The sequence below is a fragment of the Anthonomus grandis genome, chromosome 8, assembly GCF_022605725.1.
Source record: "Anthonomus grandis grandis chromosome 8, icAntGran1.3, whole genome shotgun sequence".
Lineage (NCBI taxonomy): Eukaryota > Metazoa > Arthropoda > Insecta > Coleoptera > Curculionidae > Anthonomus > Anthonomus grandis.
In genome coordinates, this window is record NC_065553.1 from 8,422,265 (window position 1) to 8,434,252 (window position 11,988).

Consider the following 11,988-nt stretch of genomic DNA (forward strand, 5'->3'; position numbering starts at 1 on the left):
ACTACAAAACGCGATCACTTGCAACTACTAGAAATATTTATTATTACTGTATATATTTACGTATTATTTTTTAATTTAAATTATTATAAGTGTTTCTGTCTGATTTAAATCTCGCGCTAATACTCCGAACTTTATATCACTGCATTGACAACTGACAACTATCGGCGATGTGGCTCCTTATATACTCGGCAGAACGCTGTTCCGGAAGATTCCCTAACCTTTGGGACGTCGTGCGGTGTACCACTTGTGTTATTCCAAAATGACGGAGAATCAGCTGGTTTCTCGGTGTTTACAATATCGTTATAATACAAATTGTCACGTATAATAAATGTAGACAAAAATTTTAAAAAAAGAATAGGATAAATTTCAAAAATAAGTGAAAATATTAACTTTTTTTTAGAAAATATATATAGATGTCTACATACTTACCTTCTAAGTAATTTTAACGAATTAAAAAAAAATTAAAAAAAATTGACATATGCTTGATTCTAGTGAGGCCTTTGATACCTTGGATCACAACCTCTTCAAAAACAAAGGTAAGGACACAAAGTCACGGTCTCATCCAATCTATATAATTTCTTAAAAAAGCTTAAAAGCTACACGTGTTTCGCTCCTGTCGGAGCATCATCAGGCCTAGACCTACACAGATCACATTACAACTAACAACAAACCCTAACTAACTGGTTTCTAAGGTCTAGGCCTGATGATGCTCCGACAGGAGCGAAACACGTGTAGCTTTTAAGCTTTTTTAAGAAATTATATAGATTGGATGAGACCGTGACTTTGTGTCCTTACCTTTGTTTTTGTTTTCGTTTGGTCTCCTAGAGAAAAATGGATGATACGTTTCTATCACAACCTCTTGCTGTCCAAGTTGCATTATATTTATTTATTTTATTTATTTGCATTGTATTGGCTTTTTCTTAAATTCCATTAAGTTCTTTCAAAATTAGTTAGATAACCGATGTTACTGCGTAGTTATTAAAAATAACACAATAAAATAGAATTTCACCAGAAGTACCCCAAGGCTCAATACTGTTACCACTTCTTTTTTCAATATATATGTCGCTCATCTGAAAAAATCTCTAATTTCTCAGACATTATGCAATATGCTAATGACTCACAACATTATTTATCTCTATTTTTAAATAACGTTCAACAATCGGAACATACACAAGAACGTAGTTTAAAAATTAATGTCTCAAAATGTCAAGTCTTAACGTTTCACTCAAATCATCAAATAAATGAAGTTATAAAAAGAAATATAAATATTAAGATTGAAGACGAGCGAGAAACTCGTTTTCAATGAAGTAAAAAACTTGGCAATTTTAATTTTCAGAAAAATATCAAATATGTATTATAGCAATTTTTTAATATTACACTTTTAATAATAAGAAGTTGTTCGAATTTATAACTTTTAATAGAAAAATATTCTACAGTTTAAATTGAAATTTTGAAGTCTACTTTCAATAAAAATATTCTGGAAATAAAATACAAATTAAGTATGTAATGGTGAATATAAAGACGGAGAAGCTAAAACAGGACACACCCATATTCAGAGCATTTTTATACAATCAACATGCACTAGATGGCAGTGCTGCTATTTCCTTCTAAAAATGGAATACAAGTCAGAACCCCTACTGCTCGTTTATTCTGTATTACCCTCTCACCTACTGAATGGTTGGGATTCTTACACAATTTAATTTATATAGCTCAGGCGATATTTAAGAAACCTGTATTAGGATATCAGAGATATACTCAACAATACCCAGATTTCCAGTAAAATAAAAATGATATGTAACGTTTTATATAGTTATTAACTTAGTGGGTAGCAGATCAAAGAAAATATCAGATTTTGTTTACATATATCACCATAAAAACATGCAAAATTGGCGCCCAACACGTTTTGGCTGTGGTGTTTATTTTGAGGCACCAATCAGTAACTGGGAGAGCCGGAGAAAGTTGTTATTACACTTGACCTTAAGTTAAAAGATGAAGGTCATTATATAAACTGAAACATTTCTTCGAATGAAAACCTGAAATGTTCACCATGGAAATGGGAAATGGGGAAATTTTCCTTCCAATATGACTTTGGTTTGAGTTTCAAACTTATGATGTAAGAATTAATGAATTGCAATTTAACTTGATCAAAAAAAACCAATCAGAACACGATAAATACATGTTAAATCACTCATAGATTTTTTCTAAACTTTAACTAATAAAATACAATTTTAGTTTTAACAGAAAAGTATACGATTATTACTATGGTCACTATAATAATAACAATAATGGCACAGAGGTAATAACGCTTAAATAGGTTATAGATGCTGCTGACGTGGCATTTAATATCACATGTAATGTTGTTGCGTAATCGTATAGCTGTTATTATAGGCTAGTATTATTCATTAACAAAGTACAACATTTTCATATGGTTTACAATAAGATATTCATGGGAGCCGATAAAAGAAAACATAAGATTTCGTGTATATCTACTCCATAAAAACATGTAAAATTGGCGCCCAACACGTATTAGTTTTAGTTGTGGTATTTATTTTGAGGCACCAATCTATTAACTGAGAGTGCCGGAGAAAGTTCTTATTAGACTTGACCTTAAGTTTAAATATGAAGAGTAAACTAAAACATTTCTTCGAATGAAAACCTGAAATGTTTGCCCCGGAAATAGGAAAACCTGAAAATTTTTCTTCCAATATGACTTTGGTTTGAGTTTCAAACTTGTGATGTAAGAATTAATTAATTGTATACTATTTACCAAATCATTCGAATCAAAAAAAAAACGAAACTAATGCTTTGATTTGCTTTTTTTATATTATGTTAAAAATTAATATAATATAATCAATATTAATACACCAAGTCTCTAGAATAAATGCTTCGACGTTTGTCATAACCCGCTTTCAGTTTCAGCTGTCTCGTTCAAGTTCATTGGATAACGTTATGATTTTGGATGAACTGGTTTTAACTACCTATATAAGTGCTTTTTAATATGTAATTGAGACATGATCTGCTACTCTGAATAACTATTAAAATAGCGCCAATTTTATATTTTTTGTTTCTCTCCCTTTGGTGCTCCTGATTGATTATATGGTTATTGTGATTATTATTATAGTGTTAATAGCTCCATCGAAATCTTGGTTATTTTCTTAACAATAATACCTTTACCTACAAATCATTGTCATGTATTTTGCTAAAAGAACGAAACGCTTCAAAATCCAACCTTTCCATCATAACCCACTTGACCCACCTACTTTACCAGCCGGTAAAAGCAAAAAAAAAACCTGCTCCTTTAATAACAGTCATTCTCCGAACTCCCTCTTTTTATTTCCCCAAGTCAGCGGCGAAAGGTCGGCTGTAGGAGCGGTTGGTAAAAACTTCCACTTGGGTCTTTTATCTTGGGTGCTTTTATCTGCTTTCTGTTCTCGGTCCCTTCTCTTTACGCTCGTATTCGCTACGAAGAAGGTCCTATTTTAAGAACGCGTTACTACGGGCCTTGGTGCTTCGCTTGGATGTAATTCTATCCTGACTGCTAGGGGCGTTTCAGGGTATCATATCGACTTTCGTGAAACGTTGGACGGGAATGGTAACAAACTAGTCGTATTAGGGGTTTCAGCTTGATAGAACATTGCTGAAGCAACTTCGAATTGATGCAGTTTTACAAGAAGAAGGTTGACAATCGATTACTGATAAATTATTCAAACCTTAACCATGAAATAAATATTATAAAGCACACTGTATTAGAATAAACTGCTATAAATTACAAAAGACAATGAAGTAAATGAAGAGACAACATAAAAGTCTTCTATCTAAGGGTCTTATAATTCTACATCTGTTTTCTTGACTCCATAATGGCATGAGGTTTAGAAGCAGGTATAAATAATGATATTTTTCCAATGAGTCATGTAACAACCAAAGTTATTTCAAAAGAGCATAATATTATATATAGGGAAGCAGCATTCTTAATTTATTTCAAATTGGTAGTAGGACGCATATGAGGCGCGCAGCAGTATACCGTAATGCAAACCTTCTGGCTGACCTCGTTCTCAACGTCATCTTTATTAGGATATAACAGCCAATTTTTAATTTGGCTTTATTATTGTTTAGGTTTTTAGTTATTCATCCTTAATTAATAAATAAAGTATTTCGGCTTAATTTTGGACTATTGTCAACTTCTGGTGTTCATGCTACTATTATTTTATATCAATAAAATCGAATGATAAAGCTAATCAAGCATAATTTATAATAATATATTGCTTTTAAAAATTTTCGATACATTGTAAGGGTATCTCAATAAAATGTTAATATACAAAGAATTTCAAATTAAGCCTGTACTGGCGATGTCGATACACACATTATGTTCTAAAAGTTATAATATTACTCTTATATCATACATTGGTATGCGTGGTCAAAGTATTATTGAATGTAAAAATGTGACAATAGGAAAGCTATTGACCACTATTACGAAATATATGTATTCAGACATATAGCTTTTTGTAAGGGAATAGCTTCATTTTGTAATCAGTACGAGAATAATTATTCTCTGCCTTGGTATGGTTTGAGTACTTGTGACGCCATCTAAAAGGTATGCTTCAAAACATAAATTAAGGTCAGAAGATCTGAAAATGTAAACTATTTAAACAGAAATCAATTGAATTGAAATTAAAGAAGAGATATTTTTTTAATAACTTAAAAACTATGTTTGATTATTCTTCGGTTTAGTATATTAAATTAATAATATGTTAAACTAAAAATAATACGAAAAAATGCAAGCAAAAAAACTGTTACCTAATTTAACCATACTAGGCTTCTCTGGCTCAGAGTTTAGGCCGGATAATAAAAGAAAAGAGAAAGGTTATTAACGCGATCATACCAATATCTTGAGTCGGATCTCATGCTGTTTTTATAAAAAATACCGGGTTGGGGTTTATTGATGTCATCTTACAAGTACATCATAACACAAAATTTGCGTAATTTGATGATTAACTTAAGCAGGTGCAGGTTGCTGAGACGCTATTATTATTATCATTATTATTTTTATTATTATATTTCTTCCTTTCTAGCGCACACTGATTTTCTTTTCTAGTTCCTCGGCAAATTAATGAGTACGTAGGTTTTTTTTTGCTAGGTATTTGATTCAATATTGTTTATTTTTTAGTTTTATAGGAATTTCATCAGCAGCACCAATACTTATTGAGACTACAGTTACTCGCTCTGCTTTCCACATTCTCTTAATCTCTTCGACCAAGGATAAGTACTTATTAATTTTTTTAGCAAACGTTTTATTTGTATCCTAAAGGGACGGTTATATCTATAATAAGACTTGTTTTTTTACTTTTAGATTCAAGACGATGTCAGGGATATTCTTTGTGATTGGTTTATCTGTAATTATCCTTCGGTTCCAATAAATATAGCAATAATGACTTCATTGGACTGGTTCGTAAGAGCTGTATGGCTCTTTTATTTTAGATGCAAGGTATTTTTTCGGATAATGCTTGATTGTAACGTTATTATACCTTTCTTTAAGATCTGTAAGTTCTTTGTGCGTTTTGGTATTTAGAAAAGGATTAAACTGTCTTTCAAATAAGTGTAGCTTGGAATATCCTGCCGATATTTAGATTTAGCTTGTCGGTCTAGTTTTATTGATAAAATATCTTATCAGATTGTCTATCTATACTGCATAATCATTCTATAAATCAGCTAAAGTATTTCACAGACATCCTTGTTTCTCGGTAGACGGAACCTTTCAATAGAACTCTGAGGATGATGGCAGCGGTGTTTTCGAAACCGTTTTCTTATTTGTCTATCTAAGTCTTCTAATTCCATTTGAGTGGAGATTGATTTGTAGTGGTCCATGTAAAAACACCAAAGGTGATAACCTGGAAGCAATATACGCAGTGATGGCTATTATTTTTATTATTATTATAATTATTATTGTTATTATTAATATAACACTATCGGTTTCCGCTCATAGCTCGATATGTCAGGATATAAACACGTTTTCATGCCTGTATTACTTACGCTGTGTTGCTCTATTGTAAGCTATTTGTATGCTTTTTGTACAGGCAAAACAATAATGTTTTCAATGCGTCCATTGGAATTTTAGGTCTTTTTTTAGGTTTCTTTTATTAATTTTGGACAAACGAGGTGCGATAAGAATAATGAAACATATGCATGGATGATATTAAATCCATGCATATGTTTCATTATTCTTATCGCACCTCGTTTGTCCAACCTGTACCCAAGACGCGTGTTATTAAGTAAAGTAGAGAAATGGGTTTAGGTTTAGTTTTTTTTTTGTTCTTTTTGGTAACACTAAAATTTATTATTATTAATATTTTCAATATAATTACTAGTATTATTAGTACCCAATAATTTATTATTACGATAACGCGATTTTTTGAATTTACCTATTTTATTAGACTAATTGTATTTTTCGCAGGTAATATTTTTTATTTATTTTACATTATTTTATTTACACCCCTCTATAGAACAAATTCTAATTATTGAGGGGGTCAAAAAAAGTCTTTTTATCCAGAAAATTCGTATTTATTGGCTACCAGTTTCGTGACTTCCACATGACACATCATCAGGCCAAAGACTAAAGTAAAAAGAAGACATTACAACTTTAAAATATAATAGAAAATACAATGTTTTTCTGGCGATACAAATTATGTTAGGTACTTACAATTATAAAACGAGTTTTTGAATTTTTTTTGACCCCTTCTTGTGCCCTAAAGAACTTCCAGAATATGGACAGGATTCTCCTTAATATCTAATTATTGAGTTGAACAAAAAAAATAAGTATTAATATTGTGAATATTCTTTTATATTTATATTTACGGTCTAATTTTTTCAATAGTAAATGCAATATATTGTCTTTAAAATCTAATTTTGATTCATCTATTTATATCACATGTAAGCTAGTTTTTTTTCTCCATAAAATTATGTTTTCCTGTACTGTTTAAATAAATTTAGATAACAGAGTTCACTCCTTAGAAGAGCTCATAGAGTAAATTTAATATTTGTATTAATAAAATTAATTATTTAGTAAAGTAAGTAGAACCCGAGAACAAACTATAGAAGTAAAAATAGAGAAAGTAATTGCAGAGTATCTCTGATATTTTTAAAGATTTGCAATGTCACTTTTTCATAAAACTAATAAATCTGCAAACAATTAAGTTAAAATTCATTAGCGAGTTTGAAAAAAAAATTAGACGTCGTTTAGGAGGTATGACCCTAACTTACACCCACAAGAGTTAGTGTAACACTAAGAACCTGACGTTTCCACACATACCCTAAAATAAAAACAACGGAATATTTATCTCAAAATTATATTAGTTGAACATGAAAATTAAGAAACTGTTTTTGCTAATAGTATATATTTCTTAACCTACTTTATAACCAACAAACCTGCAGACGCAACATTTTTAATTCCTATGAAACACAATTATTTTTTCTTTGAAAATATGCTAGGGGCCAAAAAAATTCTCTACATTATAAGAAAGAAAAGTATGGATTACCCAATATTGTTGCTTGAGCTCTTTATTTAGCCTAGAGAACTTCTGGTCAACTAAAAGGATAGCTTACTATTACCTATTTAGGCATGCCAAATACCTTTTTTGAACAAGCTTAGTGAATTTTGATAAATAGGAATTAATTCAGAAAACATAAATACAAGATGAAATCAAGATGTTAATGTAGGTTCTTTGTTTGTCGTTGTGTAATATTGCATAATTTGTACCATGCGCATTGCATTAACAAGTTTATTTGCTTAATGTAATATGAAGTAAGAAATATATTTTAAAAATAACGAATATATGTGATTGACTTTCGGTTTTTAGAGTAATGAAATCTTAGCCTTCAATCAAACCAAGTATCAATTTGGAAAGGATAAATAATACTTAGGCTAACCCGTTCTTTACCACGCATTAGTAAAAAGGCTTCGATGAAAGAATAAACATGATTCTAGATAAAATACTAAAATAGATAACAGTCTACTAAGCCCCGGTATTAAATGTACTTCAGAGCATTTCCCCTAGTTAGAAACCGGGTATTAAGGGTAGGAAATTGATCACAAAAGGGAGTAGCCAGGCGAGTCCCCAACGGGCTTTTACCCTTGTTATGTTCAGCAGTAGCAGCAGCAGCAGCAGCAGCAGAAACCCCTAACCGAGCGAACAACCCCTGTGCTAGAGAGAGGGTGGAGGCGTCCTTCGAAACCCCAGTTGAAAATCGATAGAGGCTCTCTCCCGTTCTAGGGAGAGAACTTGGCGTGATTCCCATCGTCCTGATAAAATTTCTTTGTTGGAACTGCGGAAATATCCTGGATGTCAAACTTGCAAAAGGTTTTGAGAAATAAACGCTGGTTTCGGAAATGTTCCTTTTTAGGAAGGAAGCCTAAATAATTCAACCTTTTGCTATAAGCCGTATATGTAGTTGGCTTTTGAAATTAGTAATTGCTTTGAGTAAGAAATTCGTCTTTTATTAGAGCTCTCAAAGTTCAATGCTATAAATAATTGATGAGAACATACAATGAAAATATATCCCCTTTCAATTCTAGCAACCGAGATTATAGTATGTACAAAGGTTTTATTAACCTTAGATAGATAATGCATATCGCACGTTGCTTTGATGATTATTGTGATGGTATTTTTATTAATTTACTCAGATAAACGCTATTTTGGTAATATTAGACGGAATAAAAATTTTGTAATAAAACAGGCCAAATTGACACATTTTTGATTTTTTATTAAAAATTACATAGGCATACAAAAAAAATACTAAAAAATTTCTGAAGAATTTTGTATTCAAGTATAACTATAAATACATTAATCTTTTAAGTTCAAAAATAAAACGATGATTATACTTAAAACTTTTGGTTGCCCTTTGTGGACACGAGTTTCTCAATATGTTAATTAGGTTTAATTAGGGCACCTGCTTGTCTAATTCGATCTTGTTCTGATAAAATTATATTAAATTTAAATAAACAGTGTTATTTAAATAAATATTGCATGTATATATTCTGCAAAAATATTGTTCTTCATCAAAACAAACCCTTACCCCCCCACCCACCCCAATCATTAACCCAATAAAAAAATTCTTTTGAAAAATCACTGTTTTTCATCCATAATATCCAATCTAATAACACTGTTTTTGTATTAAATCTTTATTAATATACATATATATAATTATATCAAATTTAAATAAACAAGCTGTGTTATTAGATTGGATATTAACGTCAAAAACAGCTGTTATTCATGAGTATTATTTTGGAAAACCACAATTTTTGGAAACAATTTCTTACTAGTAAGTTGTGTGGGGTGGGTGGGGGGGTAAGGGTAGTGTTAATGAAAAACCATTTTTTTTTCAGCAAATAATTACCTGGGAGAAAAATGCTGTTTAAGAAAATTATAGGTGATAAAAAAATCTATAGTTTTTATATCAATACTTTTCTTACATTATCTTCAGGTTTTCGAGTAAAACGTGAAAACACCCTATTTTATTTCTCAAAAGCAACGCTATGTATCGCTATGAAAGTTTCTGTAGTTGCGCCATTTTTCTCGCAAATAAGTATAAATTTAGATTTTTAAGTTAATTCAATAAGTGTTGAAAAAATTTCAGTTTTTTGATTCTTTTGTTGTTTGCTTTGAGTTTTTTGGTACGGTTTATGAAAAATGGATTTTTTGCAGAAACTAATTGCGTGAGTGAAAAATGCTTTATAAAAAAAATTATGGGTGATAAAAAAACTAGTTATTTGTATCTATATTTTTCTCACAAAACTTAGTAATAACCAAAATCGAACCTAAGTTGTTTTTGGTTTTATAGGCAATTTATAATTCGGACTGTGTCTAATGATGGTATTGTTAATTTTATTATTCAGATAAGAAGTAATGAATAGTAAATAAATGAATTTATTGTCTTTTTTAATAACAGGAAAAATTTGTTTTTTCAATTTAGTTATCTAGGATATATTGATTAAAGTAATAGTTTTGAAAGTTAGGAGGAGATATAGGAATTACTTAAAATACGATGAATGTAACGTTTGAAATTATTTGAAAAATTTTAATTATTTGGTAGTTTATATATAGTTAAATCTGAAAATTTGAAATTATTATTAGCATCTATTTCTAGTGTAACAGAAATTCTAGGATGAATTTGGTTTAATTTATGAGTGGCCTCCCAATATGTCACAATTAAAGAAGTAGTTACAATAGTCAACGCATCTATACCAATCTGGCTATTGGTAAAATTTATTATTGAAAAGGAAAAAATCTCGAGAAAAGCAATGCTTAAGTAATGTTACTAAGAAAATAAGATTATTGCTAGTAATTTTGTTCTTCAAGATGTTTTTATTAATATTTACACTTTCAGATTTAGGCACTCTTGAAAATAGATTAGTTACATGATAAGAAATCCACAGATAATTATTAGGCAATTGCAAGTTTGTTAGTTTACTTACAAGATCTGTAGAATTTTTTACAGCAAATTTAGGACAAAAAGCTACTAAATTAGTAATTAATTTAAGGATAAAAAGGAAATTAGAGTATTGGTAAAACTAACCACTGGTCTTATAGGAATGTTTATTTTATGTAAGGTTTATTTTATCTCGGGTAAACCGTAAAGAGGTGGTACAATCCCACCTCTTTATATGAGGGTTGCTGTATATGAGGATATACGGACTAGAGTGTTTTTCTAGAAATTGGTCACTGTTTTATAAGACTGGAAGTTTTTATGACAAAGTTGTTAAAACGACTGGAGCTTAATAGTGTAATATCATTTTCTGTCAAAAAAGTTTCAACTTTTAACATATCAAGCGCTTTTTCCATAATCACTAAGCAGTTTCCCTTATCTGCTTTAGAGATAACTAGATTATGATTTTTTATGTTGTTATTAATAGATTTTAGAACCTTGTTTGAAGAGTCTAGGTAAGACGTTGATTTTTTTAAATTCAATTTAAATTTATTTATTATACTAACCAAGTCGTTACGAAAGGACGTTTCTAAATTGATGTTATTAGAAATCTGCTCAATAACTACATATATATATCAAGTTCAACTGAAAATTGAAGTTTATCACTCTCGGAAATTTCTTTGTTAAAACAATATTTTATGCCGAGTTTGAGAAAGTCGATCAGTTTAGTTTTATCAAAATTAACGTTAGATAAGTTTTTAATCAGTTTCGTGTTTGTGATATTAATATGTAATATCTTTCTCTAATGTAATATATTTAATATTGCGTAGGTTTGTTGGGTGATTTAATCACAGAGATGAAACAAAATAATTTCAAGTACATAAAAAACATTATTAAAATAAATGTTCTTTACGTATCCAAAAATTAAAAAAACAAAAAAAAAAACAAAAACCGCGACACAATTAAAATTACATTCAAGTACAATCCGTTAATTTTTTTTATTTTTTTAACGGATTGTAGCTGAATGTAATTTTTATTTTGTCGTGGTTTTTGTTTTGTTGGAAAAAACATTATCCATTTCAGTGCCTTGAGGATGACTTAATATGAGTCGAAACGTCGACATTTAAGTAAACAGGTTTCTGTTTTATTTCTGACCCCACCCAACAACCCTCCGCAATATACAAGTTTTTAACCCTATCATAAAGAACAGATGCAGAGAATTGGTAAGTATTCTGTTCTTATAGGTCAAATACATCGTAATTTTCGTTTACAATTTATGAAGTCAAGTCTAGCATAATTCATTTGCAAACTTCAGATTTAATTAACTTAAGTTCTAGAGAGGATATATTTTTAATAGGGACATTTTTTGAAGTACTGACCTGGCAAAAACTGAAGTGACTTATTCTTTATTGTAGTTGTTGAAAAACCAAATATCTACACCTATGGTTGCTGTTTGGATAGAGAGCCCTCCTGTATATACTTAGCAGCCTGGACCGCCATACTGCGGTTAGTTAAGAAAAGGAAGTGGCTGTATTGCTCGCAGGATAGTACGAAATAATCAAACCAGATATA